General features: G+C 42.1%; 1 long non-coding RNA gene across 2 annotated transcripts; it reads right to left on the bottom strand.

The window, feature by feature from the left end:
• Positions 1–18,445: 18,445 nt before the first annotated feature.
• On the bottom strand, positions 18,446–24,843 carry LOC131537401 (uncharacterized). 2 transcript variants are annotated; one of them, XR_009270271.1, is made up of 3 exons: positions 23,506–24,843; positions 18,741–18,826; positions 18,446–18,630 (listed from the first exon to the last, which is right to left on the bottom strand). It is a non-coding gene; the product is annotated as an uncharacterized LOC131537401 (long non-coding RNA). The 2 variants fall into 2 exon arrangements; XR_009270270.1 differs by lacking the exon at positions 23,506–24,843 and adding an exon at positions 20,579–20,980.
• Between the last annotated feature and the right edge of the window lie 460 nt (positions 24,844–25,303).

Here is a 25,303-nt window from a genome sequence, read left to right as displayed (position 1 = left end):
TAGAGCTTACAGCTCATGAAAGTCAAAAATCAGTATCTCAAAATATTAGAATATTACTTAAGACCAATACAAAGAAAGGATTTTTAGAAATCTTGGCCAACTGAAAAGTATGAGCATGTACAGCACTCAATACTTAGTTGGGGCTCCTTTTGCCTAAATTACTGCAGCAATGCAGCGTTGCATGGAGTCGATCAGTCTGTGGCACTGCTCAGGTGTTATGAGAGCCCAGGTTGCTCTGATAGTGGCCTTCAGCTCTTCTGCATTGTTGGGTCTGGTGTCTCTCATCTTCCTCTTGACAATACCCCATAGATTCTCTCTGGGGCTCAGGTCAGGCGAGTTTGCTGGCCAATCAAGCACAGTAACACTATGGTCATTGAACCAGCTTTTGGTACCTTTGGCAGTGTGGGCAGGTGCCAAGTCCTGCTGGAAAATGAAATCAGCATCTCCATAAAACTTGTCAACAGAAGGAAGCATGAAGTGCTCTAAAATTTCCTGGTAGATGACTGCGTTGACTGTGGACTTCAGAAAACACAGTGGACCAACACCAGCAGATGACATGGCAGCCCAAATCATCACTGACTGTGGAAACTTCACACTGGACTTCAAGCAACATGGATTCTGTGCCTCTCCACTCTTCCTTCAGACTCTGGGACCTTGATTTCCAAATTAAATGTAAAATTTACTTTCATCTGAAAAGAGGATTTTGGATCACTGAGCAACAGTCCAGTTCTTTTTCTCCACAGCCGTTAAGATGCTTCCGACGTTGTCTCTGGTTCAGAAGTGGCTTGGTAGCCCTTTTCCTGAAGACGTCTGAGCGTGGTGACTCTTGATGCACTGACTCCAGCTTCTCTCCTTGTGAAGCTCTCACAAGTGTTTGAATCGGCTTTGCTTGACTGTATTCTCAAGCTTGCGGTCATCCCTGTTGCTTGTGCACCTTTTCCTACCCAAATTCTTCCTTCCAGTCAACTTTGCATTTAATATGCTTTGATACAGCACTCTGTAAACGGCCACACCTTTCAGTAATGACCTTTTGTGGCTATGTTACAGCTCCTCTTTGAAGCTCTTGTGCTTTTCTCCTTTTTCATCTCTCCAATCCTATTCTGCTCACAGGTGATTGGAGACGAGTTTTGTTCCCACTTTTGTTGCAGTTTGCTAATTTTTGTAAAATAGCTTCTGATTTTGCTTTTCAGATAAAAGAGTGGTTTCAGTGTAATATGTTGCAGGCTCATTTATTGGTAATAAATAATTGATGATAAATAATATTGATGATGATAAATCATCAAAAAAATATATATATATTGGGCTTGTTTTTGAAGCTGCGGTTGCTTATTTGTCTCGGGAGAGTTGGCAACTGTTCACGTGACATGGGTGTTTGGAATCACGCTTCGGAGCAGTAACATCTGCGCTTCGGGATCTCGACACCATGTCGAAACGTCAGCTTTGCATCAGCCATCCCTAGGAGGATGTTTTGTTAAATTCTCACTAACTTATAATTATGCGATGTACGCAGTTTGGAAACGTTGGTTGATTTGGGAATGTTGTTAACTTACTCCCTTTCTCAGTTGTGAGAACCTGACGCAGCTGCTGGATCGTTCTTCCACACTGGCCTTTGTCGGAAAGGCTACGGTTTTGTTGGCTCTTGGTAAAACATTAACCCCCTCGACGGTCGGTAGGTATTTGTTTATGCCCGGATACACTGGGATGGGAGAGAAATCTAACAGAGTAACAGTCTCTTTTTGTTTATAGGTTTGGTGATGGCCTGTAATTGCATTTTAGTTGGGGTGCTTCGCATTCATTTACGACTGCGGTGCTGTCCTGTTTCCAAATTCCTTTTTTTTTTTTTTTTTTGATTTCTTCTTTGACGTTGTTTTTGTGTTTCTGTTTGCTTTGTTCCTGAAGTTTGAATTATTTTGTTTCTAATTGTTTTTTTTCTTTTAAGTCTTATTCTCCAGTTTTCTAGGTTTGTATTGTTTATTGTTTCTTTCAATTTTGATGATACTTGTGATTTGTATTTGTTTCGTTGGTTGTAAAATGTAATTTATTTGGTTGTTTTTGATTGATTGAGCTTGTAAATCCATCTATTTCCCAAAGTGATTTATTTGATGTGTATCTTCTTTGTCGTGGCAGGGCCTGAGCACCAGGGGCAGAGGACTGATTCTGTTTTAGGTGGTGGTATCTTCCTCACAGTGTGCAGTGACTATTCCACCGTGTGTTGTGATTTTGTCTTAATATTCGTTGTGTGTGTACAGTGATTCACCTGCGGGTAGTGTGGCCTGATTATCCGCCTCTACTGGTAAGCTCTAGTCCCTGGCCTTTGACTTGTTCCAAGACTTTGAGTGGCTAAAATTCTGAAACCAATGTTTCAGTATTTATTTTAGGGTGCTTTCACACCTGCCTCATTTAGTTCGGTTGAATTGCACTAGAGTTCATTTTCCCTCTTGGTGCAGTTTGTTTGGGCAGGTGAGAATGCAGCGGGTGCGCACCAAACAAGCGTACCGAGACCCAGCTGAAGAGGTGGTCTCGGTCTGCTTCCAAACGAACTCTGGTACGGTTCGTTTAAGGTGTGAATATGAACCGGCCTCGATCCGATCCAATTTCAGAAAGCACGCTCAGAAAACACACAGCTCGTGCATATAGTGCTGTTGTTTGCATTTCAATCACTTAAATTACTTGTTTTCAAACCACAATGCTTAAAAACGCGTGCAAATTATGAGTTTTCGTGACCATAGCGCCCACAGCAATGTGACATAAGCGCACTAAATAGGCTAAAGCTTGCCGCAAAGCCCCAGCAAAAGTTACAATGAATGTGTCTGGGGGAAATAGTAAGGAGACATTTGAATTATTTATTAATAAACTAGTGTTTTCTGAGTCAGTGTCACAAAGATGAAGTTAAAAATCCTGACTTGCCATCTCCTCATTGGACGCGCCTTTAGAAAGAAATGCATCTTTACGGATTATAATGAAAGAGTTTTTGTTTTGGATATGATTTCGTTTTGTAGTAATTCAAAGCTTTCTATAGATATATTCATCATGTCTGTAAGGAAAACATTCACTGAGTTATGGTTCATTTTGACGGGAAGCGCATCCTATTAGTTTTCTTTATTTTAGAAAAGCCCGTTTTCTTGATATTGTGAGTGCACACAAATACAAATATACCCTTTACAGTTCCGAACGATGTATTATTATTACCTTTATGAGTAACAATTACGGCGTATTTGTATGATGTTCTGAAGCGCTCTTCAGCTTCCACTCTCCGCACAAATGATTGGATATGTGCCTAGCACACATTTATCTAGGTTAAATGTTTAAACTAACATTTTGATATGCTTTGAGTATTTCATATCTATAGATTTCATTTTTGGCAAGTCATAATTACAACATTGTATGACATTGTCTCATATATGATGCTCATAAGTTTCTTCATATTGCGTTTTTATCTCATGACAGCAAATCAGTAAAAGAATAAAAATTGCACTACGAAAGATCTCCATGATTAGCCTGTTTTTGCACTTCCTGTTTTTCCCTGCTTGAGAATTTCTGTCCAATGAACGGATGATCTTAGCACACTTGTGGTTTTGTTTATAATTTCTGGATCACTTGCAAAAAGGGCAGTGTGAAAGCGAACCGCACCAAACAAAAAAAAAAAAAACATTCTATTTGGTCCGGACCAAAGCAAGTGAACTATTGGACTTTCCTGGTGTGAATACACCCTAAATTTGTTTTTATTCGAGACTTGTCAATAAAGAGATCACTTTTGTATTGTTACCCTTGTCTCTGACTCTAATTGGTGATACGAATCTGTGTATGCCTCTGAAGGTGGTTCATTCTAATTCTTTGGGTGAAATTCCTATAGTGGCGTAGTTGGGGTGAGACTGGTATTTTGTTTATTTCTCAAGGTAAAAATTTTACCTGCCCTCACTCTCCCACCATGTATATATGTATATATGTTTAACAGACAATTACACAATTTTGATTTTGTGAACCAACAACATCAGCATAAGAGCACTGGGTGTCTTTATCATGCATCACTTTATTTTAATATTAATCGAATTGGACCCAGGATGATTCCCCTTCGGGAACTCGAGCTGCGTCGATAATGCTTTGGGAACGCCCCTGTGTTCCCACGCTCTGAAACTCGTGTGAAATCCGTTCGAGGGAATCCCAGCTGACATCACTGGCGGAGATGACGTAGCGACCAGGAAGTTATAAAGGCACCTGCGGTGGAGACAGCGGCAGCTTCTGTTGTTCAGTAAGCGCTCTATGTGTGTTACGTCCTATTTACTGTTGTTTGTCCCGTATTATTGATATGGCATCTGGCAAGAAACATGAGTCTGACAAGCAGCGTTTCAGGCTGTGTGTTCCTCCCTGCCCTCGCTTCATTACGGGTGGGGATACACACAGTTTGTGCGTTGCTTGTCTGGGATTGAAGCACGCGCAGTCAGCTCGAGGGAGCCGACTGTCCGCATTGTGTTCGTCTTTCAATGCGGACGCTTCGCTCCTGGAGATCACTCTTTGAGGAGGGTGATCTTGCCAGCATTCCCCGCGGTTCGGGTCCCGCCTCTGCCGAGGCAGAGCAGCGCCTTAAATCGTGGGGATCGCAGATGGATCTGGTACGAAGAATGGAGACGGGCACGTCCTTTTCTCCTTCTTCCCCTGCCAGATCTAGCTCTCACTCTTTGGGGACGGAGGCACGTTCTGAAATGGTTTCCTCTGCCCCTAGAGAGGGCTCAGTGTTTGTATTGTCTTCCTCTGAGGAGGGAGATGATACTAGCGCCAATCGAGACGAGTCTGTGGACTTGCCACCACAGTCTGTCTTGTTTGAGGAGCTGTTGGAGGTAGTGACTAGAGCTGTGGCCAAGTTAAACATCGATTGGCCAGCAGAGAAAGATCAACAGGAGCGTTCTAAAAGCAAGCTAGATGAACGCTTCCTGCACCCTAAGTCACTGCCTCCACGCCGGGGCCTTTTTTCCCCGATCTGCATACTGAGGTATCTAGATCGTGGAATAAACCATACTCGGCCCGCCTCTTCAGTCCATATGTTTCATATTATTCAAACATAGTAGGGCTGAATGAGTGCGGTTATGGGAAGATTCCCCAGGTCGAGGATACGCTTGCTGGCTATCTTTCGCCTGGTGTTACCCACCAAGCCGCTTCGGACTTCTTCGGCTTTGGTGGGTAAAGCATACACGGCAGCGGGTCAGGCTGGAGCTTGCTTGCACACTATGGCGGTGTTGCAGGCATACCAGGCTGACCTGATAAAAGAAATGGATGAGGGAGAAGATATTAAGAACGATGATATCGCTGAATTGCGTACAGCCACAGATTTGTCTCTTCGGGCTACAAAGGAGACCGCCAGAGCAATTGGGTGGTCTATGGCAGCCCTTGTGGCCACAGAGAGACATCTGTGGTTGACCCTGTCTAATATTAACGATAAAGACGGGGTCTTTCTACTAGACGCCCCTGTTTCGCCTTCTGGCCTGTTCGGCGACGCGGTAAACACAGTCATCAACAGGTTTCAGGAGGCTAAGAAACAGGCAGCAGCTTTTCAGCGATTTCTCCCTCACCGTTCTCAAAGTGGGGCTGATAGGCGGAATCAGCCCCAGCCGTGTACCAGCTCCTCATATCGAGAAGTCCAAAAATGGAGCGTTGCCACTCGTAAACCTCCTCAAAGAGAAAGTCATGAGGGGGGGCGGCACTCCAGGTCAAAATCTGCAAGGGAGATGACGGATCTGAGGACCATCATTTTCAATAAGAAGGCTTCGGCCAAAAGGTCCTGACGCTTTCAGTCCAGGATGTCGGAGGGCAGGCCCCTCTGGGGAAGAGCGGTACACACCTCATTATATGGTGCCCGTCTCTCCTCAGTGCCCTCAGGAGATCGGTCTGCCAACCCTGCCACCCACGGTGCTTCAGGGCGCAGCGGTCTCCGGCGAGTATGTCCCTCAGCCTCCGCCCGGAAACGTAGCGTTCCTGAGGGGCTCGCTACCCCCAATAAAGTCTCTAGAACAGCTAGATCGGCCATCCCCTGCCGGTCCTCCGCTTCAGGGCACCGAGCTAGCAGTTCAAAGTACACCAGAGGCCAGTCTCGAGAGACTGGTTCCCTTAGTACATTATATGGCAGCGTGGAAGCTTCTGCCAAATGTATCTCGATGGGTCCTGCACACTGTAGAGAGAGGGTACAAGATTCAGTTCGGGTCACGTCCACCTCTATTCAACGGGGTGTTCCCCACTCTCGTGGGCCCCGAGCAGGCTCTGGTAATGGAAAAAGAAGTAGCTACTCTCTTGAGGAAGGAGGCCATCGGGGTGGTCCCTCCTCTCGACAGAGAATCCGGGTTCTACAGCCGTTACTTCATCGTTCCGAAAAAGGATGGGGGGTTGCGTCCTATTTTAGATCTGCGATTGTTGAACCACTCAGTCATGAGACTCAAGTTCAAGATGCTTACTATCAAGCAAGTCGTGTCCCAAATCACATCCAGATTGCTCTGCTCCCGGGAGTTCTGGCGAGAGTTTGCCGGGACGGGGTTTGTCTCTTGTTAGTAGCCCCGTACTGGCCGGGCCGTCCATGGTTTGCGGACCTGGTAGCCCTTCTAGAAGACTCTCCTTGGGAGATTCCCGTCCGGCGGGATCTCCTCTCACAGGCAGGGGGCACTATTTTTCACCCCCGCCCAGAGTTGTTGAAACTGTGGGTGTGGCCCCTGAGGGGGCACAACTCATAGCATCCGGTCTGTCAAACGAGGTTGTGGAGACCATCCTCCAGTCCAGAGCTCCCTCTACGAGGAAATCGTACACTGCTAAATGGCAACTGTTCACTTCCTGGTGTCACAGCCGTCAGCGAGCACTGGACACATACGTCCACAGAGCTGCCCTGTGGAGAAAGTCGGACCAACTGTTTGTGTGCTACGGTCCTTATAAGATGGGTCTTCCTGCTAACAAGCAGACCCTCAGCAGATGGATAGTGGATGCTATTACCACTGCATACGAGTCTTCTGATCTCCCCTCACCTCTGGGGGTCAGGGCTCATTCTACTAGAGGTATGGCGGCCTCTAAGGCCTTCTCATCTGGTGTTTCAATGCACAATATCTGTAATGCTGCGGGATGGTCCACCCCTCTGACCTTTGTCAGGTTCTACAGCCTTGACCTTGATGCCACTCCTGGCTCCTCAGTCCTCTCTGCCTAAGCTGTGCCTTTCCACACTAGGCAGGGATTTGTCAGTATGGTGGCGTGGGCATTGTTGTTCCCAAAGCGTTATCGACGCAGCTCGAGTTCCCGAAGGGGAACGTCCCAGGTTACGTATGTAACCATGGTTCCCCGAGGGAACGAAACGCTGCGTCGCATGCCATACTTCCTGCACCCCTGCGAGCGCTTCCTTCACTTTGAAGCTGCCACTGTCTCCACCGCAGGTGCCTTTATAACTTTCTGGTCGCTACGTCATCTCCTTGGGACATTCTTAAAGAAAACTCTGCTGTTGTAGAAACAGAATTGTCCTGCACATTTGATTGAAATAAGATTGTGTGGTTTATCTGTCAGTGTTGTTTTTTAATATGTGGATATACCGCTAATAAGAAGAAATATGAAGTCAGGACTAGTCTGTATGGGCTTACCAGTGAAGTTTTGATGGATGACGATTGTAATGGAGGTAAAGACGATTACAATCAGTGACATACATGAATCATAACTTACATTATTAGATGCGCGCAAGTCCGTTATTATTAGTGTGCAAATAAACAAACCATGTATGTGTGCTCTCTGATAGCTTTATGAGCACATTTCAGTATGATCGAATGTCTGGCAAGTGTTTTATAATGGACACTCGCTGAAGAAGCGTGTTTTTATAGGAGTTTGCTATGTACAGTGGTGTATTGGCATCAACATTCACTCTGACAGAGGAACTGTTCACTGGTCATGTTGAGCTGCCTTCAGGTCACCACACTCGACAAATTCATGATGTTTTTATAGATTTTTTTATTTTATTTGTGTTTTCCTCTGTTTAATAATTCTGAATACAGATCCGCGTATATTTATATAACTTTAAGGCGACTGGGATAGTGGTCTGTTGGCGTCTCCGTGTGGTCTTGCTTGGTACAGCTTGACTTGTAGTTATTTATATATGTATAGAAAATGGTCTAAACAAATGTAACAATTATTTATTTTTCCCTCACAGATTTTGTTGTTGCACTGTATACCAATATATCAATTTTGAATTATTATTAAAATAAAAAAAATGTTTTAATTTTTCTGGAAAAAAGCTTACAGAAAATATAGTTTTGTGAGAATCATCCTCAATCTTGAATTTGGTAAAACAATTTTCTTTATTTAAAATGTTTCATGTCTTAATCCTTTTCTTTTTGTTATACTGGGATAAATCATATAGGGATGTATGCTAAATTTTTTGGATGTGGCGCCCCACCTAGAAAATTTGCCAACAGCCACCACTGCCATACTGTAGCCTGAAATGTGCTATATTAGCCTACACTGTAAAAAATGAATCATGGGTGTTGTAATTTTCTTGTAATAGTGCACTTTCCAGTATTTTTCAAGTATATTTTTGCCAAATTCCTCGACACGTCTGTGTGTGGTGGCCCTTGATGCCCGTCAAGCTCTTTCTTTTCATGCACAATTTCACTTAACTGGATTCCACTCTTCTTTTTATTGGTTCAATTTTGGAAAAAACTGACATAAGTTGTAGCAGAAAGGTGAAAAACCTTTAAAGAGAAACAAAGGTACAACATATGTAAATGAATTGCAAATAAACTCGTTAAACAACCACTGTTGTCATTCTGATTCTTTGTATCTATTTTTATCATACAGCATTGTTCAATTTTATTGTTATTTATTACTTAGTACACTTGTCAAAGTGTAATTTGCAGCATAGTACTGACAATTAACCTGAACATTTAAGAGTTTCATAGCATGTTTATGAACTCAGGTTAATTATATTATTTTAACGATCGGCTTATTCGCAAATGAACTTCAGAAATAAACAATATTCTATCGTCACTATACCAGCGATCAAACACTATCAAAGATAAGCAACTCAATAACATTGATATTTGCAGCACTGAACTATATTAGTCATCATTTGAACTTGAAATAGTTAAGCGATGAACAGATAAACAGAAAGGCCGCGGATCTCTCAGTGTCGAACACAAACACATTTGCTGCGTCACGAACTGTTTCGGCATCTGCTGCTACATCAGCCACATCCTTTTGTTTACCGAATCGAAATTAAAGTTCTCACCGGGGTATGATGATGGTTTGGATGTTTGTGCACTTTCCTTGCGTCCAGCTTTAGGTTTCAGCAGAGAAGTTGTGTCCGTCTCATCACTCGCACGCGACAGCAGACTCTTTTTCTTCCTTTAATAACGACATGACCAGGAACAAATCATAGATTCATGAGACCATGAATGCCTGTTAAATATACCCAAAATGAATTGTTTCTCATGTTTAATCACTACAGAGACATCAGAGCCAGCGGCAGATGTCGGGAGGACTAGCCAAGCTAAGGCTGCTCGAGGCGGATACATGAGCACAATACATGACATAATTGTCTTTATAAATAAACTGCAGATTTGAGTTTTAAACAACTACATTCTCGCCTGAAAAACTCTTAAAACTACATTTCATGACACAATAACAGTAATATTTAGAAAATTACGCAGGTTTTTGGGCAATGATGTTTCACAAGTCCACAAGAACGCATATTGAGAAACGGCTGTTGTCTGTATGAAAACATAAAATTTAGTGCTGTCAAAGTTAACGCAAATTCATTTTAACGGCACAAATTTTTTAATGCACAATTAACGCAGCGTGTATTTTCTGTTTGACCCGTGGCCCAACTGTAGTTGGAGAAATGGAGATGCACAGCGTCGCCAACTTAGCAACATTGCAGACCCCTTTAGCGACTTTTTTCCCTTCAAAAAAGCGCCCAAACATTATTTATTTTCTGAGAATCACCGGTACTGTCGAGCGAGCACGAGGTCTTGCTCTCCTAGCGCGCGCACACCTCTCTCTCTCTCTCTCTCTCTGTTGGAGTGGATGCTGGGAGTGGGTGCGTGTGTGTAGCATTTGGACCAATCAGACACAATTTGGATTTGATTTAACAAATGAAATTAGTTATTAGATTAACGAACAATCACAGACCCCTCACCCAGTACACATCCTTAGGTGCCCCTATGTCTGTGGAACGCCTCCAGGCCCCCCCGGTGCCATGGCAACCCATCAGATAACACTAGTTTTATTGCTCAAAGGAATGCAAATGGTCAAGCATCACTCACTTCATATAGGAAAAAGACATTATGCCATAAAATGGACTCTTGTTTAATTAATTCATAGAAAAACCTTTCTTTGAATGAACACATATCATTAGGTCATTGTGTATATTATTACTGCTCTTGTATTGTATACTGTTTTATGCATGCTTATAATAGATCACTAGTTAATATCACTCTAACTGTAACATGTTTGATCTCTATCAATTCGTCTTTGGATGATCTAAGTGAGAGTGAATATTACATGTTGATACCTATGCAACATATCAGTGTCCTAAGAATCTTTAATAGTCTGTATAATAACTTTCAATCCAACCCCTTTTGCAAATTACCATGCTCTCAGACAAAGGGCCATAAAGCCCCCCAGTATTTCCAAACTCCCGCTTGGAAATTCAGCCTTTCTCATTGGTCAAGCCCATCCTGAGAGGTGTGACTCTTCGCAGACTTTAAAGAGCTCACACACAGCTCCACGCGTTTTTTTTTTTGTTGCTTCTTCTGCGCACTCTCTTCTGCTAAGAATCCCGGACTACTGGCCGTGTGGAGAGCCTGAGCTGGTGCCGGCGTGCCCAGTGGGCTCCAACATATCTCAGTCTGCGGTTCTGTTAGATTCTAAAAGGATGTGAGCTAGAACTCTTCGGGACACTTAAGTTTTGCTACACGGACCTCAGAACAAGAATAACCTCTTTGGAATTCATCACTCTTCAACCCAGAAGAACGTGATCGCGAGTCCAAGACTTGAAACCAAGACTTTTCCTCCGAGACTGCATTCCAGACACATGTGGAAGTGCAAGTATGGTACATCTAACTAAACTAAACAGAGATTTAGTATAAGTTATAGACCCCGTTATAAACGGCGCTGATGGTTTTACTCAGGTGGTTAACCGACTCTTTCTATAACTGCATTCTGTTTTCTCTAATGGCTTCTTTCATCCACATTAGCTCCCCTTTTGTATATACGCGTGAGTGTATGTATGTTTGTTGTTTGTTTAGATTAGTTATATGTGTGTTAGCGTTTAGTTAATAAAAGTTGTGTGCACAAATTACATGAGTTTCTGGTTCTGCCTTGCAAATTAATGTCCCTTTACGATTCTGACCCTCGCTACATGCTCTAATGCATTAATACTTAAGAAAGTATTTTCTGTGGCCACGAAAATATCCTTTCTTAGAGTTGATTTGAATTTGCACTGAATGGTCGCTGGACGACCAGATCAGTTGATGGCAATTTAATTCTACTACAGTTATCACTGTCAGCCGATATAAATATAAATAATTGTAATTAATCATAATTAATTGTAATTATTTATATACAATTCCCTTTTAAGCTAATTCGCTACATGTGTGAGAGACACGTGTGGGAGAGCATTTACTAATTTTCTGTTTTTCCAAGTTAATTTCTTATTTCTTGTTTTTTTTTTTTCTTTCTTTATTTTTTTTTTTTTTTCTTTCTTTATTTTTTGTTTTCACACCTTTTTGAACACAGTTTTAGCAAGTAGGGTAGGTTTTTTCATATATCGCGTGGTGTGTGTGTGTGTTTGAGGCAGTGTGACGTCTAGCCCCGTAGGGGGTGCGTCGCCTCTCACCCTCCGGAATGGATTCAGGTGTACACCGGAGATGAATACATCGATTGAAGATGTTCTCCTTGCGGTCGGAGCTGAGGTTGGTCATGAAAATATTAGTTCTGCTTCAAAAATGAATAAGGCAGTCGTTGTCTCTTTGAGAAATGAAAATCAGGTGAAAAACTTGACTGAAAGCGGCATTTGGATTAATGAAACGTACGTGCCTATCACACCGTTGTTGGCCCCGGTGTTGTGCCCATTTTCGACTCCCTGCCAAATTATTACCCCCCTCCTTGAAATCACAACCTGATTGCCTAATCCTAACCCCTCCCCCACACCTAACCCTAAACCTACCAATACTAGGGAGGTAATAATCTGGCGGGGGTCAGAATTCAGCACAACACCGGCAACGAAAGTTATAATCTCTAATCTGACCCCGTTTGTTGGTAATGAGGGTATCATTAAAGAATTAACTAGATTTGGTAAAATTGCCGGCACTATAAAAGAGATTCCATTAGGTTGTAAAAATGCTGCACTTGCTATCTTTTAGGCGACAAGTTTACATGTTTTTGAGCACTCCCACTAAAACGCTCAATGTGTCGTTTCGGGTATGTTATGGAGAGAACTCATACATAGTGTATGCTAGCACGGAGACTTTGTGGAGTTTTGAATGCGGAGATATTGGACACAAACGTTTCTCCTGCCCGCACAAAGCACGTAATACTGAAGGAGAAGGCCCATCCGATAAGTCGGAGATTGTGACGGAAAGTACACCACAACAACCTGAAAAGGCAGACATTAACACTGAGGTAAGGCAAAATGTTTCTGAAAATATTGTGAATGATGCTGAGGTTCCAGGTTGCAGTGATGTTGTTGATAGGGGAGATGTTTGTGGAGATCCAGAGCAGGAAAATGAAATGCTTGATGGGCAAAGTGAAGAAATGGATGATATGTCAGAAGCAACTGTAGAGAATTGTAGAGATGATGATTCATGTGTTGACTTTGATGTGACTAATTGTGGAAGTGACTTGTATTCGGTTGAGCAAATTAATGCTTTCTTGGATGAGACAAAGGGTAAAAATGCTGAAATTGGCAAGTCTTTTCCTAATCTGGATAAATCTGTGTTATTCATTATGAAAGTAAGACTAGAATGTAGCCTAGAAGTATTGTCTCAGTAGAAAAGGTTTATATATTTAAAAAAAATATATATATAACAGTAATTAGGCAAGGAGTAAAACCAGTCAGGAGCAACACCGGGCAATGAAAAGTAAACTAAAATAAGGGCACAATGGATATCAATTTTGTCTGTTTTTTTTCACACTATTGTTTTTCTCTAATTTCCTATCCAGTCTTATTATGGATATCCTAAGAGTGGGGTCCCTTAATGTAAATGGGATTAGGGATAGAAATAAATGGTTATTGCTAAAAGAAAGTATAGAGTTCAAAGAAATTAATGTGATGTTTCTACAAGAAACACACAGTGATGTAAATAATGAGGTAGATTGGGGTTTGTGGTCTGATGGTCTGTTTGTTCTTAGTCATATTATATATTATCTATATATATATCTATTATTATCTATTAATCAATTGGAAAGAGGGCAGCTTCTTTTAATTAAAGCTAAGATAAAAGATATGAGTTTTGTCTTTGTTAATATTTATGCACCAAATGTTGGTAGGGACAGAATTAGACTTTTTGAGATGCTTAATAATACTCTTGGTTCTCTACCACAAGAAGATTTTTTAATTGTTGGAGGAGACTTTAATTGCACCCTTGATTTTGTTATTGATAGGAATGGAGAAGAACCACATCCTTCATCTGCGAAAGTTTTAAAAGCAATAATCGCTCAGCTAGGGTTAGTAGATGTGTGGAGAGAAAAACATAAAAATGTGAGACAATATAGTTGGGTTAAAGTGGCAGTAGGTAGAATTAGTGCGGCACGTTTAGATCGATTTTATTTACATCATAATCAATGTAATAGGGTGATAGGAGCATATATCACACATTGTATCATCTCTGATCATCAGCTTATTACTGTGAATGCTATTGTTTCTGAAACAAAACCACAATTTTATTACTGGCGTTTTGATGTTAATTTAACTCAAGATGTTAATATTTATGAGGATTTTAAATTGTTTTGGAATTGCTGGGTTGAGGAAAAAAAAGATTATGATAATCTACTTCAGTGGTGGGAAATAGGGAAAATTCAGATTAAACTTTTGTCAACAATTTATTGTATACACTTCATGTAAGGTCAAATTAGAGAATGATATTTCAAATATTCAGAATATGTTAATTAATCAAAACGATGTAAATCTACAAGATGATCTTAGCCAGAAGAAACAAGAGCTAAGCAATATGTTAAACAAAAAAGTAAAAAGAGCTCTTGTTAGATCACATTACGTTTCTCTACAGGATATGGATGCTCCTACAAAGTTCTTTTTTAATTTGGATAAGAAGTGTTTTCATACTAACTATATGCATGTGTAACGGGATTATGTGATTGACAGCAGTGGTTGCCTATCAGCAAGTGTAGTACCTTCTATTTAAAGACCGATTGGCTGTTACCTGGGATGCGTCACGTCCGTTTTCCCCCCTTTATTTGCCTGTGTTGACGGTGGCTGTAGGTAAGTGTGCTATGTTGTAATAGGTGGTAATTTAGAAATGGTTAGGGTGTGCGTAACCTGAAATCGTTTTGTTGATCGTAGTGCAGCTTTGTCTTTGGGTGCTGGTGGATTCGATGACTGTTCGCCTCTCGGGTATGTGTATGTTTATGTTTGGGAGCTCGTTGTATAGGGCTAGTATGGTTTTGTGGGTTTTACATTTCTTTTCATATGCTAAAGTGGGCGTGGTTTCCTGTGTCCCATTGTGCTGCTGGTGGACTGTGACAGATCCGTGCCTATAAAGCTTGCTATCTGGCGTGATATCCTGATGGTAAGTGTTTAAACGCAATTATAATTGGGAGTGGGGATAATATGATTGGTAACGTCTCCTTTTGTGTTCGTTGTAGGATTCTCCCTCTCGTTCTATGCCGTGATTGTTTGCTGCTGTAAAGTGCTGCTGCTTCTACAGCCGCGCAGACTCGATCATCGCCATTAATTAATTTCTTGGTTGATTTTGATTTTCTTTTCTTTTTCTGTAAACCCAGTTAAGTGGTTATAGCTCTTGATGCATGTGATCAATCATTCATTAATGCAACCCTACTTGTGTGTGATCATCTATTTTGTTCAAGTGGTTTTGTGATGATCTCAGGTGACCAACTATTTGATCCTTGTAAGGTTATATTGCTTTATCTCTTTGTTATTGACATCCACTGTTGTGAGGACTTGCTTCATTAGTGAGGTCCATATTGCCATTTCCATGTTCATTTTTATAGTTTCTTAATTAATTTTGGATTTATTGCAGGAGCTGGGGTCCCACGGGTGGCTTGATCTTCCTCCTCGTGGTGGTGGTGGTTCTTTATCGTGTGCGGTGTACACTTTGAGTGTTTGATAGTGTGTGTGCGTGTGGACGCGTTCCCTTGTAAAACCGAACTCTACATTGATTCCCGCCGTGGGGAGCCTCAGCGCTGCTGGTATTATTTAGTTTTGTTTTGCATATACACATAACTGCTACATACTAAGTGGGTTTTTGTTATTATATTTGCCTCTTGTAATTTGTTTTTGTTTGAAGTGGGGTTTTTAGTGTCTCATATTAGTGTCCAACATTTTAAATCATCTTTGTATTTAATAAACATTTGTATTTTTATACTTGACTCGCGTCTCTTGCCTAATTATATGAGGGAACCGAACCTGTGTGCTTTATTACTAAATTTTTGAGTGGTTTGAGTATTTTCCCTGGGGTTAACTCCTAGGGTGGCGTAGTCGGACTTTCTTACTAGTAAAACCTTGGGCTTGTGTTTCAAAATTGCACCGCCCCGCCACACATGCATTACGTACACCTGATGGAAATGTGACTTCAGATCCTTTGGAAATGAGGAGACTGGCGGTTGATTTCTCCGTGGATTTATATGCCAAAGAGTGCACAGGAAATCTTGTTGCAGATGAACTTTTAAGTAATTTGCCTGTGCTGGAGGAACGAAACGCAAAGAGACTCTGATTTGACTTTTGAGGAAGTTACAAATGCAGTGAATCAACTTTCATCTGGTCGTGCATCAGGTATTGATGGAATACCAGCAGAATTCTACAAAACTTTTTGGGGAATAATCGGAAAAGACTTCTTTAAAGTTTAGCAGGAAAGCTATAAAGCAAAGGTTCTACCAAAAAGTTGTCAACGAGCAGTGCTCTCTTTGATTCCAAAGAAGGGAGATTTTTGTCTGCTAAAAAATTGGAGACCAGTGGCTGTTTTATGTTCTGATCATTACATTTTATCAAAGTGTTTGGCAAATAGACTTAAATGTGTTCTTGATGTGTTAATACAGAAAGATCAAACCTATTGTATACCCGAAAGGTCTATTTATGATAATTTGTTTTTAATGAGGAATATTATGGATTATGCTGGAATATATAATGTTGATTTTGGCCTGCTTTCTCTAGATCAGGAGAAGGCTTTTGATCGTGTAGATCATCATTATCTTTTTAAGGTTCTTGAGTGTTATGGGTTTGGTGAACAATTTTTATCATGGATCAGAATATTATATACTGATGCTATGAGCATGGTTAAAGTTGGAGGAGATTTAAGTGTACCAATTGAAGTGAAAAGAGGGATAAGACAAGGTTGTCCTATGTCTGGTCAGTTGTATGCTTTGGCAATAGAGCCTCTACTTTGTTTATTAAGAATTAAATTATCAGGCATTTTTGTAAGTGAGAAACCACCCTGCTGGAAAAACCAGCATAGACCAGCATAGCTGGTCATACCAGCAAGACCAGCATATGTTGTGTTTTGGTGCTGGTATTATGCTGGTGACCAGCATGGTTTGCTGGTGGTATGCTGGTGACCAGCATGGGATGCTGGTGGTACGCTGGTGACCAGCATGGGATGCTGGTGGTACGCTGGTACGCTGGTGACCAGCATGGGATGCTGGTGGTACGCTGGTGACCAGCATGGGATGCTGGTGACCAGCATGGGATGCTGGTGGTACGCTGGTACGCTGGTGACCAGCATGGGATGCTGGTGGTACGCTGGTGACCAGCATGGGATGCTGGTGGTATGCTGGTGACCAGCATGGGATGCTGGTGGTATGCTGGTGACCAGCATGGGATGCTGGTGGTACGCTGGTGACTAGCATGGGATGCGGATGCGGTTGCCGGACTCTTGTGAATTCCGGGAGTGAATGACGCGCTAGAATCGGCCCGAGTACGCTGGTCCGAGTCCGGTTGCCGAAACTGAGCCGACACTGCCGTCATCAGGCCACAATCACGCCAGCATAGATTATACAATTAGCCGGTACTGGCCCGAGTCTGGATACCAAATGGAAATGTATATGAAATACAAACCAATATTAATTAAATTAATAACAACAACAACAAAATTTACCAAAACAATATTATATATATATTAGTGGTGGGCCGTTATCGGCGTTAACGTGCTGCGTTAACGCGAGACTCTTATCGGGCGATAAAAAAAATATCGCCGTTAATCTATCCTCAAAGTTGGGTTGGGAGCTGGGTCTATACTACGCAAGCTATGATGACTTTCACCTTGATATTTTAGCGCGGATGTATACCGAGCCGAATTGCACTGTAGGGGGCGAGAACGAGTCTTCGAACCTGTGTGTATGCGTGCTAAAATGGATGCAGCTATGAAGCCGCCGGGTTTGCTTCAGGGAAAATATATTTTTAAGAAGCTTCCCAATGGAAATCGGCAAGTCATTTCTGTCTCTACGTTACATGGTCACGCTCTCTGTATCGCCAAGACAGCGGAGTTCCGCCCGTTCGCACACACACACACACACACACACACACAAGTAAGCACACCCCACTCCTATTTGTAAATATTAAGCCGCAAAACGTCTATTTAAATATGACTTCTGCGTGTCTCTGTGTTAATGTATGGCGCAGACGCGCGGGTTTGTTTACTCATGCAGAAGCGCGTGACGCTTGCGGTCTGTCGCCTCACTAAATGAGGACATAAATACATGACCAACTCCAGAACTGCTCTGAGAGTCACTTCACGAGCATTCGAGCGTTTCATTTGAGAAAAACTATCCTCATATCATATACACACAGAAACGTAAAGGTATTCACGGCAACCCGTCAAAATAAAAGTTCGGTTTCACTTGAAGACATTGGGCAGAACGTAATAGGCTACTACTACTAAAACTATTAAAACCTTATCTTTAAGGAATAATCATACAATGTCTTCAATGTTATTATCAATATTAAATTCTTGATGACTGCTAGTTGTTTACTACTAGTAGTGAACTTATTCTGATCTACTTGGCAGAATTCAAATGAGCCATTTTAATCTAGATTAATCTAGATTAATTCCAAGATTAATCTAGATTAATCTAGATTAAAAAATTAATCTATGCCCACCACTAATATATATATATATATATATATATATATATATATATATATATATATATATATATAGCCTACATGGAAAAAAAACTGTTCATGTAATTAATTGGTTCTCTAAAACTACAAAAATGTATTATTAAAGCCAGTATTGTTGTTTCCACAAATATTACACACACACACACACACACACACACAGTTCCCCCTTCAATACCCCCCAGTTGGAATGACACCATATAAATGTAAAAACTATGAGAATTTATTTGAATATATTATTGAAAATTTGACATCAACAAATGCATAAAAAACACTTTAGAACCTCTAAGAACTCCCAGGACCTCAGGTTTATCCTAAAAGAGAACAGAAAAAAAGGAAAGAGAGATAAAGAGGGGACACATATAGACACACAGTTAGTCAGATCTCAGTGAACTCGATGGTAAATGGTAAATTTGGAGCATACCTTAAGAAGAATTTCTTTGTTTTAGGACCTGCTCTCTTCTTCCATGCCTTCTGTTTATAAACCTCTCAGTTTCTCCATCCAGCACACTGCAGTATTTGCAGAAAAATAAATAAATATATATTTATAAAAAATATATATCAGAATCAGAAAGAGCTTTTATTGCCAAGTATGCTTGCACATACAAACAATTTATTTTAGTGTCAAAAGCTTCCAGTTCACAGAGACAACAACGACACACAGATAATAAAAATAAGATGAGAATAAAAAGGCATTTAACTGTTCTGTAGATTTATTTTTGGTACTTAAGTACTTTTAAAAGCAAGTACCTCTGTGCTGTAACTAAAATAAAATTCTGTCTTTACAACTTTGACTAATGGAGTAATATTTGACCAGCAGTATCTGTACTTTCACTCAAGTAATGGAGTTGTGTACTTCGTCCGCCTCTGGTTTCCATGCGTGACGAAATTTCAGACTCTGTGTGCAAAGACCTTAACAGTTAATAATATTTTATTTCAATATTTATTTTAAAATTCCAGTTAAAGTTTTAGTAATTTTGTTGTGCGTTTATATATATATATATATATATTTTTTTTTTCATTAAGCTTTAGTTGTTATTATAGCACTTTAACAAACTTAATATTGAGCTGAATTTTGTTAAATGTTTAGTTAAAATTTGTTGTGCGTTTGTCTTTTTTTTTTTTTTTTTATATCTATATAGTTTTAGTGTTTAGTATAAGTTAATGTTTTTTTTAAGTAATGAATTTGTTTATTTTACTTTATTGTATTTTTTAAATGTATTTTATTTATTTATTTATTATTATTATGTTTTGTTTTTTGATGTGAAGACAAACTCCTTCATTCTGGCACATTCATGACTTGGATTGGAGTGATTATAACTTGGCACTATTGAAAGAAAAAATAAATATGTATTTAATCATATTTGAGTGATGCATATTAGCAGGTACAGGGTTTATGCAGATTTTATGAAGGTAAAGAAAAATGTAAGATTTAAGGGATAAACTGAATGCAGCATGTCAATATGGTCTCTAAATGCAAATTAATAACACTTCAAAGTTTGAAAATACAACTTTCAACAGATCTCCATTACTTTTTCATTCTTTTAACAAAGTGTGTAACTAAATAACATTTACTGAACCTTCAATAAACCGATGCTCTTCCTCAGTATTTCTGTCTTGTTTTCTGAGAAACTGATCAAAATAAAGTGATTTCACGATCAAAACGAACAAATATCTGCCAATGGGCTCAGAAAAATCTAATTAATTCAAAGGGAAAAAACTTCATTTTGTTCAATTTCAAGGAAAACAGGACTTAATATGTGACCCTGGACCACAAAACCAGTCATAAGGGTAATTTTTTAGATTATTTTACATTTAACTATTTGACAACAACTATTTGAAAATCTGGGGAAGAAACTGTTCTTGTGCCTGGCTGTCCTGGTATATGTGTGTGTGTGTGTGTGTGTGTGTGTGTGTGTGTGTGTGTGTGTGTCTGGTATATGTGGCACAAGTTTGCCTATTTAAACATGAAGCTGGTTTTCCTAACTTAGCATAAAGACCAGGTAGGAAGAAAAAGTAATCACAAAAATATTAGAAGAAATGTACCAGGAACATTATTACACTATTCACATAATATGTTGTGTAATTAAATAATTAAAATTCACTAACAAACTACAAAATACATAACTTTTAAAACAGATCAGATAATGCAAGCCTGTTAAATAAATAAATAAATAACTGCTGCATGACATATATTTAATGAACCTAAATAAAAAAAAATTGAGAAAATGTTTGAGTCAGCTTAAAAATATATATACTTACAAAGCCAAAGCCTGTGCTGTGCTGTGGTGTGCTGTGCTCTGGTGTGGTGTGGTGTGCTGAGCTGTGCTGTGGTGTGCTGTGCTGTGCTGTGCTGTGGTGTGGTGTGGTGTGGTGTGGTGTGCTGTGCTGTGGTGTGCTGTGCTGTGCTGTGCTCTGGTGTGGTGTGGTGTGCTGTGCTGTGCTCTGGTGTGGTGTGGTGTGGTGTGGTGTGCTGTGCTGTGCTGTGCTCTGGTGTGGTGTGGTGTGCTGTGCTGTGCTGTGGTGTGCTGTGCTGTGCTCTGGTGTGGTGTGGTGTGCTGAGCTGTGCTGTGCTCTGGTGTGGTGTGGTGTGCTGAGCTGTGCTGTGCTCTGGTGTGGTGTGGTGTGCTGTGCTGTGGTGTGGTGTGGTGTGCTGTGCTGAGCTCTGGTGTGGTGTGGTGTGGTGTGGTGTGTGCTGTGGTGTGGTGTGGTGCTGTGCTGTGGTGTGGTGTGTGCTGTGCTCTGGTGTGGTGTGGTGTGCTGTGGTGTGGTGTGCTCTGGTGTGGTGTGGTGTGCTGTGCTGTGCTCTGGTGTGGTGTGCTGTGGTGTGCTGTGCTGTGCTGTGCTGTGGTGTACTGTGCTGTGCTCTGGTGTGGTGTGGTGTGCTGTGCTGTGCTGTGGTGTGCTGTGCTGTGCTGTGCTCTGGTGTGGTGTGGTGTGCTGTGCTCTGGTGTGGTGTGGTGTGCTGAGCTGTGGTGTGCTGAGCTGTGCTGTGCTGTGCTGTGGTGTGCTGTGTGCTGTGGTGTGGTGTGCTGTGCTGTGCTCTGGTGTGGTGTGGTGTGGTGTGGTGTGCTGTGCTGTGGTGTGGTGTGGTGTGCTGTGCTGAGCTCTGGTGTGGTGTGGTGTGGTGTGCTGTGCTGTGCTGTGGTGTGGTGTGGTGTGCTGTGGTGTGGTGTGGTGTGCTGTGCTCTGGTGTGGTGTGGTGTGCTGTGGTGTGGTGTGCTCTGGTGTGGTGGTGTGGTGTGCTGTGCTGTGCTCTGGTGTGGTGTGGTGTGGTGTGCTGTGCTGTGCTGTGCTGTGGTGTACTGTGCTGTGCTCTGGTGTGGTGTGTGCTGTGCTGTGCTGGTGTGCTGTGCTGTGCTGTGCTCTGGTGTGTGGTGTGCTGTGCTGTGCTCTGGTGTGGTGTGGTGTGCTGAGCTGTGGTGTGCTGAGCTGAGCTGTGCTGTGCTGTGGTGTGCTGTGCTCTGGTGTGGTGTGCTGTGCTGTGGTGTGCTGTGCTGTGCTCTGGTGTGGTGTGGTGTGCTGAGCTGTGCTGTGCTCTGGTGTGGTGTGTGTGGTGTGGTGTGCTGTGCTGTGGTGTGGTGTGCTGTGCTGAGCTGTGCTGTGGTGGTGTGGTGTGCTGTGGTGGTGTGGTGTGGTGTGCTGTGCTCTGGTGTGGTGTGGTGGTGTGCTGTGCTGTGTGTGCTGTGCTGTGCTGTGTGTGGTGTGGTGTGGTGTGCTGTGCTGTGGTGTGGTGTGGTGTGCTGTGCTGTGCCTGGTGTGGTGTGGTGGTGTGCTGTGCTGTGCTGTGGTGTGTGCTGTGCTCTGGTGTGGTGTGGTGTGCTGTGCTGTGCTGTGGTGGTGTGGTGTGCTGTGCTCTGGTGTGGTGTGGTGCTGTGCTGTGCTCTGTGTGGTGTGGTGTGCTCTGGTGTGGTGTGCTGCTGTGCTGTGCTGTGCTGTGGTGTGCTGTGCTGTGCTGTGGTGTGGTGTGCTGTGTGTGCTGTGCTGTGCTCTGGTGTGGTGTGGTGTGCTGAGCTGTGCTGTGCTCTGGTGTGGTGTGGTGTGGTGTGCTGTGCTGTGCTGTGTGGTGTGCTGTGCTGTGCTCTGGTGTGGTGTGGTGTGCTGTGCTGTGCTGTGGTGTGCTGTGCTGTGCTGTGCTCTGGTGTGGTGTGGTGTGCTGTGCTGTGCTGTGCTCTGGTGTGGTGTGCTGTGCTGTGGTGTGCTGAGCTGAGCTGTGCTGTGGTGTGGTGTGCTGTGCTGGTGTGGTGTGCTGTGGTGTGCTGTGCTGTGCTCTGGTGGTGTGGTGTGCTGTGCTGTGCTGTGGTGTGCTGTGCTGTGCTGTGCTCTGGTGTGGTGTGGTGTGCTGTGCTGTGCTCTGGTGTGGTGTGGTGTGCTGAGCTGTGGTGTGCTGAGCTGAGCTGTGCTGTGCTGTGGTGTGCTGTGCTCTGGTGTGGTGTGCTGTGCTGTGGTGTGCTGTGCTGTGCTCTGGTGTGGTGTGGTGTGCTGAGCTGTGCTGTGCTCTGGTGTGGTGTGGTGTGGTGTGGTGTGGTGTGCTGTGCTGTGGTGTGGTGTGGTGTGCTGTGCTGAGCTCTGGTGTGGTGTGGTGTGGTGTGCTGTGGTGTGGTGTGGTGTGGTGTGCTGTGCTCTGGTGTGGTGTGGTGTGGTGTGCTGTGCTGTGGTGTGTGTGGTGTGCTGTGCTGAGCTCTGGTGTGGTGTGGTGTGGTGTGCTGTGGTGTGGTGTGTGGTGTGCTGAGCTGTGCTGTGCTCTGGTGTGGTGTGGTGTGGTGTGGTGTGCTGTGCTGTGGTGTGGTGTGTGCTGTGCTGAGCTCTGGTGTGGTGTGGTGTGGTGTGCTGTGGTGTGGTGTGGTGTGCTGTGCTGAGCTCTGGTGTGGTGTGCTGTGCTGTGCTGTGCTGTGGTGTGGTGTGGTGTGCTGTGGTGTGCTGTGCTGAGCTCTGGTGTGGTGTGGTGTGCTGTGCTGTGCTGTGCTGTGGTGTGGTGTGCTGTGCTGTGCTGTGCTCTGGTGTGGTGTGGTGTGGTGTGGTGTGCTGTGGTGTGGTGTGGTGTGCTGTGCTCTGGTGTGGTGTGCTGTGCTGTGCTGTGCTGTGCTGTGGTGTGGTGTGCTGTGCTGTGGTGTGCTGTGCTGTGCTGTGGTGTTCTGTGCAGCAGCTACTGACACACAAACAAAGGGGAGCAAAAGAAAAAGCCTCACTCAATATCAGATAATGTTTGTACAAACTGAACATGGCAAATCCAAGATGCAGGATGACTGCTTGACTGATCACTTACAACAATCGGATGACAATCTGAAAAAAGAAAGAAAAAAACAATAAATATTTTCATTTTTGAAAATAATTATAACTTTGCTTGAATATGACTTGTATTTCTTCCCTGGTGTATACACATGCATACATGTTTTACTTTTATAGTAATTATTTGTTATTAAAAAGCAGAAATATTATTATTTTTACTATTATTATCTCATAAGGATAGGCTACATTGGCTTGTGTGAGTCTTCTGTCTCTCGCTCGCTCGATCACACACGCTGAGAGAGAGAGAGAGAGAGAGAGAGAGAGCGCGTTCAGTGTGAGTCAGTGTCGCTCGCTCTCACTCAGACAAATCTGAGACAACACTGCTTAAATGTGAAAATATTAATTGTAAATGGCTACATTTTTTTAAACTAACGTTACCTTGACCGACATGAATGTGAAACGAAAGGAGGTTTTCTCAATTTTAGCAGATCTGCGCAAATGACGTCACACAGAACGGCATTAACGGTAATTAACGGTAATTAACGGCGCTGAAGAGCGGACCGTACAAAATAAAGACGGAACGGCTCGTTTGAACAGTGAACAGTAGGCTTATGGTACATTTAAATGACAGGCCGTCGATTTTATACTTGTGTACACAAAAAATACTTTACCTCGTGAAAGCTCGTCCACTCAGAGTCCGGCTGTGCGCGTCACGTGACGACCGCAGCTTATATAACCTCCGGTTCTTTCGTGAGGTGTCAAATAGTTAAGTTACATTTATATCTATTGATTTTTTTTTATTTTTTATTTTTTGCCAGGAAAAATATAACATGAGGTAATGATTGTAGCCTGATCTTAGATTATTTAAAAAAAAAAAAAAATGAAATAAATTACACACACGTTTGTTTTTGTGAAAAGTGGGGACTCTCCATAGGCGTAATGCTTTTTATACTGTACAAACTGTATGTGCTATTGTCCTAAACCTACCCCTTACAGGAGACTTTCTGCTATTTCAGATTTTCAATACACTCAATTCTGTATGATTTATAAGCGTTTTGAAAAGTGGGGACATGGGTCAATGTCCTGAGATGTCACCTTCACCTTGTAATACCTGTCATACCCTTGTCATTATACACATCTATGTCCTGATTTGTCACAAAAATGCAGTAGCCCCTCACTGCAGAACAAAGGCGCATACACACACACACACACACACACACACACACACACACACACACACACACACACACACACACACATATATATATATATATATATATATATATTGTTACAGTTATTAATAATAAAGTTTCACACATCTGAAATCATATTTTGTAAAAGTTTACCACTTCTTACTGAGGTATCAGTTTTTGCAATCACACACAGTCAGAAAGTGTCAATTTAGATTAAGGGAACATTTTTAAATTATAAGCAAAGTCCATTTGAGGTCAGCCTAAAAATTTATAGAAATATTAAAATAATAATAAAATTGAATAAATAACTTTGACAGGCAAAAGGTTTACAACTCTAAAGTATTTTGTTTAAAAATATATATTTTTGTAATTTTATAATTCAGCCTAATTGATTGATTGTGTGTGTACAGTTTTATTTTTTTTTTTTTAATTGTGGGGACCAAATATTCAGATAAGGAGCAAATAAGAAGTAAAACCTGAATTTTTGACATTTTAGGACTGAGACTTCTGGCCCACAGTCGGGCTGAATGTGGCTAAATGTGCCGTTTCTCAACCAGAATCGGGC

Source organism: Onychostoma macrolepis, chromosome 03, assembly GCF_012432095.1.
Source record: "Onychostoma macrolepis isolate SWU-2019 chromosome 03, ASM1243209v1, whole genome shotgun sequence".
In the NCBI taxonomy this organism is placed as follows: Eukaryota; Metazoa; Chordata; class Actinopteri; order Cypriniformes; family Cyprinidae; genus Onychostoma; species Onychostoma macrolepis.
This window is presented reverse-complemented; position numbering and strand designations above follow the sequence as displayed.